The sequence below is a fragment of the Salvelinus alpinus genome, chromosome 3 (genome assembly GCF_045679555.1).
Source record: "Salvelinus alpinus chromosome 3, SLU_Salpinus.1, whole genome shotgun sequence".
NCBI classification, from domain to species: domain Eukaryota; kingdom Metazoa; phylum Chordata; class Actinopteri; order Salmoniformes; family Salmonidae; genus Salvelinus; species Salvelinus alpinus.
This window is the reverse complement of record NC_092088.1, coordinates 40,911,108-40,919,158: the sequence shown is the minus strand read 5'-3', so window position 1 is coordinate 40,919,158 and position 8,051 is coordinate 40,911,108.

The following is an 8,051-nucleotide window of genomic DNA, read 5'->3' as shown; positions in this document are numbered from 1 at the left end:
ATGCCTCTGGCAGTGCCAGGCGATGCCAGGGTGCATGTTGATGTGGATCGGCTACACTTAGCTAAAGCCTAAGCCTTGTTGGTAGTAGAACTGTAGGAATGAGAGAGTGACAGAGGACAAAGAAGAGGAAAATGTTGTGGGCAAAGATAAAAGATGTGGATGTGAGGAAGAAAAAAGGGAGAAAAACCGGGAACTAGTGGTTTGGGAACCAATTACACCGATCACAGCTCCAAATGAATGATGCTCAGCTTTGGCTACGCAGGCAAACCAGCTGTCTAAGCAACTTATGAGAAACGAATGAGCACCTTTCTCCCTCGATTGTTCTTTGATGTAAAAAAATAAAAATAAAAAGACACAAAATGTAGGTAAAGCCACGTGAGGTGTCTAGGCAGGGCTCATTGAAGGTCTAGATGTGCAATTGAATAAACAAGGGGAAGAATGACTCACTGCAGTAGGCTCACAGTGTGAAGAAAGACACCGATAGCAGCAAATTAGACTAGAGCCTTAGGTCAAATGTTCCAGTACTTTTGACTCATCAGATGTGAGGGGTGCCAATAAAGGGTCAGATCCACAGATCCGGATTAAGCCTGCACTTGGACCGAGTTGCACTTCATATCAAGCTGATGATTTGGTTTCATAGACATGGCTTATATAAGTCTTGGATTATGGCAACGCGTCATGAAATCACATTCTTATTTTAAGTTATTGATTTAATTAACCATACCAGAATTAGGCCAAAAATCCTAAAGAGTCTGTGTCCTAGGTTCCGTAATTACTTTTGTATAAGCAGATTTATCATCAAGCTATAAATACACTATTTCTAAAATCTTTGTATTCATTTTGTCATAAAAAAATTCTGCTATCACTCTATGGTTTCCCTGACAGTTTTCCACAGTTAATTTGCACATCACTGCCCAGCCCATTGCCTGGGTACATTTAACACAGAAACTCCAAATTGGGAGAGTTTGATGTTCAAATTAAACACACCGGAAAAGGAAACTGCAAGGTTTAAAACCTCAGGTGGAATGACTGTACAGTTTTCAGTCTCATCGCTCAACCACACAGCTGCTCTGGTGAAATAAAAGTAACAAAACTCCAAACAATTTACCCCAGATACCAAAGTCCCCTTTGGCAACAACATCTGTCTAATGAGTGTTTATAGCAGCACTCATACAGGGGACATGATGATCCAATGGTGATATCATGAGGTTTGAAGTGATGCTCGAATAGGTACAGAAGTAGCCTACCACCTAACAAAGCTACTTTGCTCAACACACTGTCCTGTTTATGGTCGCCACACTGTCATACTGTCATACTGTAATACTGTCATACTGAAAGAATGTCAACTAATACTGTAATACTGTCATAGTGTAATACTGTCATAGTGTAATACTGTCAACTAATACTGTAATACTGTCATACTGTCATACTGCAATACTGTCAACTAATACTGTAATACTGTCATACTGAAAGATTGTCAACTAATACTGTAATACTGTCATAGTGTAATACTGTCAACTAATACTGTCATACTGTCATACTGCAATACTGTCAACTAATACTGTAATACTGTCAACTAATACTGTAATACTGTCATACTGTAATACTGTCAACTAGTACTGTAATACTGTCATACTGTCATACTGTAATTCTGTCAACTAATATTGTCATACTGTAATACTGTCAATTAATAATGTAATACTGTCATACTGTCATAATACTGGACACATCATCTGTAGTGATATAGCTTTGGCATTGATGAGTGTGTGTGTGTGGGGGGGGGGGGGGGGGGGGTGACATAGCTTTGGCATTGATGAGTGACAGATAAATGAGGGAAATGGTGGTCATGAATAAAATCAATACTGAACTGCCATTGCCTGAGGAGAGAATGGAATGATATTACTCTCAATTGTGACTGAGAGCTGAAATTCTTAAAAGGGCATCTTGAGCTGTCCTTGGTGCTGAATTGATCTTGAATAGAGAGTGATCATTGCCCTGCCCATGGTGATTCATTTCTTAAAGGGGCATCCTGAGCTGTGCATGGTGCTGAATTGATCTTGAATAGAGAGGAGTGATCATTGCCCTGCCCATGGTGATTCATTTCTTAAAGGGGCATCCTGAGCTGTCCTTGGTGCTGAATTGATCTTGAATAGAGAGGAGTGATCATTGCCCTGCCCATGGTGATTCATTTCTTAAAGGGGCATCCTGAGCTGTGCATGGTGCTGAATTGATTCTGAGTAGAGCAGGGTGATTGTTGATACAATAGAGCAGGCTCTGAAGTTGATACCTCATTGGACTGGATCGAGGCTATGTGTATGATAGTTTAGGGAATGTAGGATTTGCACACATATGTATGCTTCCCCAAAACATATTGAGATTAACAGATGAAGATACTATACTCATGATTTACATAGAGAAAATGTGGGTTTTGAGAAATGATGCGAATTGGATACAGTGCTACTGGTTATGTAGTTAAGAGCTTTCTACTTTCTGAAAACACAAAGCAAAATGCCTAAAGGTCAATTAGCTCTTTACAACCTGTTCACAATTTGTATAGGCCTACACATGCAATTGTTGAAAATGGTATCTCAGATGTATCACTGGATTCCATGATCACTGATGGAAATTCCAATGTCATCTTCCCCCAAGTAAAGCACTTCCCCTTGAAAACAGTTCCTCAAAAACAAAAGATTGTGGAAGTCAAAGTACTGCATAATGCATGACTGTGTTTAGAGGCTCATCTGAACTAATTGTTGCTGCGTGTCTTTGTTGTGGCTGTTGAGTGATTTAGTGCAGGGAATGGAGAAGATCCATGACAATATAACAACTTGAAGGATACATAGCACACTGATCAGAATGCAACCAGCGGCCTTTCCTCAATGGTTCTCCCTCATAGTCCCTTCGATATTCCATTATTGAAAGATTCAAGAGTTGGATTATCCTTTGCTGTTCATGTATGAAAAATATCTGATAGGGCTGACCTCTGGAGAACTATGGAAAATAGATCACTGTGCAGTAGGAATACAGGTTTGAAGGGCGCAATGGTGCTCGTTTAGTCTGGGTGCCCCAACTGACCTGGGGTAAAACGGTGGAAATGAGTGAATCATGGAATACTGTACAGATGAACAATCTTAATTTGACCTATATTTTCACAGAAAAAGAATCCTGCGGCAACAGGATTTGAGTGTTTAGTTCATAATGTTGCTTGAATGGTGGTTAGGCTATTAGCTGGCCAAAAGTAGGCTACATGAAAAGCGCAAAGGTTAATATAATCGTGTGTTAGTGTGGATTGTCAGTCAATTTATGTTAATCACAAAGCTCATCTGCATTTCCTGAAGTGCAAGAACATTTTCAGCAACAAAAGAGTGATCAAATGAATATCCTATGTACAGTATGTACATTCCATAAATAAAACACATGGCCTTGAGCAGAGCAGATTAGTGTTAAGCGGAGAGACACAGGGGAACCCAAGAGCAGACTCAGATGAGGAAACAGAGATGAATGAACCAAAATATGTATTGTTACACAGAGAGATATGGAGTGCAGATCCGGAGAAGCTCGGATGAGTTGCAGAAAAATCAGAGACTGAGGTTGGAGTTAGCTGAGTAGAACAGGGTAAACAGGTCCTGAGGGGAATCCAAGGTGGTGGTGGTGAGTAAAATCTAGAGCAAGGTAGTCGGGTGGTGAGATGTGGAACAGGAGACAGAGACAGAGCGGTAACTGCAATGAGAGGATAAACTGTGTCAGGCAGGGAAACAAGCACAGCAGAGTACCAGGAACTTGAATAATTATAAATTGCTATAATCATGAACTGACTGAGCAAAGATTACGATCTGGCAGAGTGGAAGTGGCAGGACTGAGTATTTGTAGAGGTCTTGATTATGGAACGAGTTGCAGCTGGTAGGGATCTGCTCTGACTCCAGCACACCTGTCTCCAACCACACAATCACACAGAGAGGGAGAGGGAGACTGCAGGTCAAGAAGACACCGGATGAACACCACAGGGCGCAGCAGGAGCAGATGTGACAATTAGACACACTAGCTACAGTAGATGGATGGGGTCGAGCTGAGTGTGGGTTGGAAATGTCCAAAATTGGATTCAAATGAGACAAGGGGGAGTGCGGAGAGGGGATATATCAAGCCATGATAGATGGGGAGATTGTGTGAGGTGAATGGCCTTCATGGGGCATGCCTTTCCTGGTCACCTGTATCGCTTAAAGGGAAATTTTACCCTGGCTCTGCCACGGCATATAGTCATTACTATATTAACAGCATTACGTTTTTGTCATAAACATAAAAATGATCCAAACCACAAGCTAAAACGAGCGCACTTTAATTTCACTGGTAGAATCGGTAAGTTTCAACTTCCGGTGTATTCGGCTGCTCATAGTGAACCCACAAAGTCCGACATTAATGGCGAATGCAGATACTGCCTCGCTAGGTAGATGGGGCATGCCCAACACAGTAATCTCAGAACTTCTCGAGGCAAGATTTTTTTTAAACATCTGTCATCATGACCATGTGGTGTTGTTCAATGTCTGGCTGTACTAATTACAAACAAGTGCAAAAATGTGTTATCTTTCACCGTTCTACTTATCAGAGGTTTACCCCGATGCTGCCAGTGGCTTGATGCTATCAAGAATGATGCTTACTGGGCCTCCCGAGTTGGGCAGCGGTCTAAGGCACTAAGGCACTCGCAGTGCTAGAGGCCTCACTACAGAGTCGGATATGAGGGTTTGGCCAGGGGAGCTTTACTTGGCACGTCGCGCTCTAGCGGCTCCTTGTGGCGGGCCGGGCACCTGCAAGCTGATCTCGGTTGTCAGGGGAACGTGTTTCCTCCGACACATTGGTGCGGCTGGCTTCCGGGTTAAGCGGGTGGGTGTTAAAGAAGCGAGGTTTGGCGGGTCATGTTTCGGAGGACGCATGACTCAACTTTTGCCTCCCGAGCCTGTTGGGGAGATGCAGCGATGAGACAAAATCGAAGTTGGGAAGAAAAAGGGGGTGAAAAATAATAATGAAAAAAAAATAATAATGATGTTTACTGTGACCAAAGATTATCAGAAAGATTTTCAGGCTGAACTGAATCCATTTCGACAACAGCTGAGAAGTGATGCGATACTATAGTTTTTTCCCTTCACAACAAAAATGAAGAATCTCCATTAGAGGTAACGTACCGTTAGCCTGCATGCTAGCCTAGCTGGACTAGGTAAGTTACCTAGTTAGCTAATGTTATAGTCCTCTATTGAACTCAGAATGCCATCAGCTAAATTATATAGCTAGCTAGCTATCTTTTGGATACACACTGTCAATCAATTTTGCTTATTCCATGGCAGTCACTGCTGGACAGGTACCTTCAGCAGAGTAAACATGTTGGTTTGTTCTATCTTTGACTTACGTTAGCTTACGTAAGCTAGCTAACGTTAGCAAATACGAGTAGATCAATCTGGTAGCCATCCATTCCACCCTTGTCTGGAAAACAGTCCATTACTAAAGATAGAATTGTCAATATACAGTCCATTCAGGTAGTATTCAGACCAGTTCCCTTTTCCTATATTTTGTTAAGATACAGCCTTACTCTAAAATGGAAGTAAAATATGTCCCTCCTCAATCTACACACAATACCCCATAACAACAAAGTAAAAACACTTTTTTTTTTTTAATTGCACACTTATTAAAACACAGAAATACCTTATTTTTATAACTATTCAGACCCTTTGCTATGAGACTCGAAATTGAGCTCAGGAGCATCTTGTTTCCATTAATCATCCTTGAGATCTTTCTACAACTTGATTGGAGTCCACCTGTGGTAAATTGATTGGACATTATTCAGAAAGGCACACACCTGCCTATATAAGGTCCCACAGTTGACAGTGCATGTCAAAGCAAAAACCAAGCCAAGAGGTCAAAGGATTTGTCAGTAGAGCTCCGAGACAGGATTATGTCGAGGAACAGATCTGGGGAAGGGCACTAAAACCTTTTTGCAGCATTGAAGGTACACAAGAACACAGTGGCCTCAATCATTCTTAAATGGAAGAAGTTAGGAACTACCAAGACTTTTCCTAGAGCTGGCCGCCCGGCCAAACTGAGCAATCGAGGGAGAAGGGCCTTGGTCAGGGAGGTGACCAAGAACCCGATGGTCACTCTGACAGAGTTCCGGAGTTCCTCTGTAGAGATAGGAGAAACTTCCAGAAGGACAACCATCTCTGCAGCACTCCACCAATCAGGCCTTTATGGTAGAGTGGCCAGACGGAAGCCACTCTTCAGTAAAAGGCACATAACAGCCTGCATGGAGTTTTGCAAAAGGCACCTGAAGGACTCTCAGACCATGAGAAACAAGATTCTCTGGTCTGATGAAACCAAGGTTGAACTCTTTGGCCTGAATGCCAAGTGTCACGTCTGGAGGAAACCTGGCACCATCCTTACTGTGAAGCATGGTAGTGGCAGCATCATTCTATGGGGATGTTTTTCAGAGGCAGGGACTGGAAGACTAGTCAGGATCGAAGGAAAGAAGAGCGGAGCAAAGTACAGAGCGATCCTTAATGAAAAGCTGCTCCAGAGCGCTCAGGACCTCAGCCTGGGGCAAAGGTTCACCTTCCAACAGGACAATGACCCTTAGCACACAGCCAAGACAATTCTTGGGACAATTCTCTGAATGTCCTTGAGTGACCCAGCCAGAGCCTAGACTTGAATCCAATCGAACATCTCTGGAGAGACCTGAAAATAGCTATGCAGCGAAGCTCCCCATCCAACCTGACAGAGCTTGAGAGGATCTGCAGAGAAGAATGGGACACACTCCACAAATACAGGTGTGCCAAGCTTGTAGCGTCTTACCCAAGAAGACTCAAGGCTGTAATCGCTGCCAAAGGTGCTTCAACAAAGTACTGAGTAAAGGTTCTGAATACTTATATAAATGTAATATTTCAATTTTTTATTTTTAATACATTTGCAAAAATTTCTAAAAAACTGTTTTTACTTTGTCATTATGGAGTACTGTGTGTAGATTGATGAGGGGGAAAAAACTGTTTAATACATTTTTGAACAAGGCTGTAACATTTCAAAATGTGGAAAAGGTCAAGGGGTCTGAATACTTTCTGAATGCACTTTAGCTAATTCATTCTCTGTTTCTGTGTTTTTAGCAAATGTTGAAGTTGTATAAATCATCTATGGTTTGTTAGTTTACTCTAGCTAACAGCAAGTTGACAATATTGAAATGTCCATGTTAGGTGTGCTAAGCTAGCTAGTCTAATAGAGATCAATAAAATTAGTAGGGTGGTTCAATTGTGTATTGGTGTGTGTTTTGTTGTAGGTGGTACAGAATCTGATTCCACCAGCATGTGCTTCCAAAGTCTAGCTCTGCACAAGGTAAGTTAGCAAAAATATTTACAAGCTGACAGCTAAGCTAGATCAATTTACAGTAAGCATGGCATAAACATGAATTGGGTAGTGTTTGTAAAAGTTTGTGTTAATGTGTTGGGGTTTCAGGTGGTTAGATGTAGCCTGAGGACCCCCAGAGCACCTTCCAGACCATGTAATCAATTTAGTCTATCTAGTTTCTCTTTTTACCTTTTCTCTTTGTAAAACTCAGGTTATCTGAAACCTTTCCACAGTGCCCTGCTGAAGAATACCCCAAAGCGGCTGCATTTTGGGTCTACGAGCATGAGGGAGGGGCATGGAGCACAACAAGATTGTGGGACAAAAACGAGCAAGGGACACTGAAAGGTATAAAATAAAGACTACAACAGTAATGACACGACCACCTAATTATTCTCTCTGCAGAGTCCCTAAACACAATACAAAGACATGTCTACAAAAAAAACTGCCAAGAGCTACTATTGACAAGAATGATCTGTCAAAGTCAATGGGCTGGGGAAAGTTTACAGATAGGTCTTTGAGATGAGGAATGAGTTTTGGTTGTGCATGGTAGTGCTTAGCGACAGTAAAGGTATTGTCGTGTATGAGAACGATTGAAAGGTGCCATTTCTCCTCAATCTCCCATACACAACAATTCATGCTGTGTAAGAACTGCCCTCTTAAGACTTTTCATACCTTCT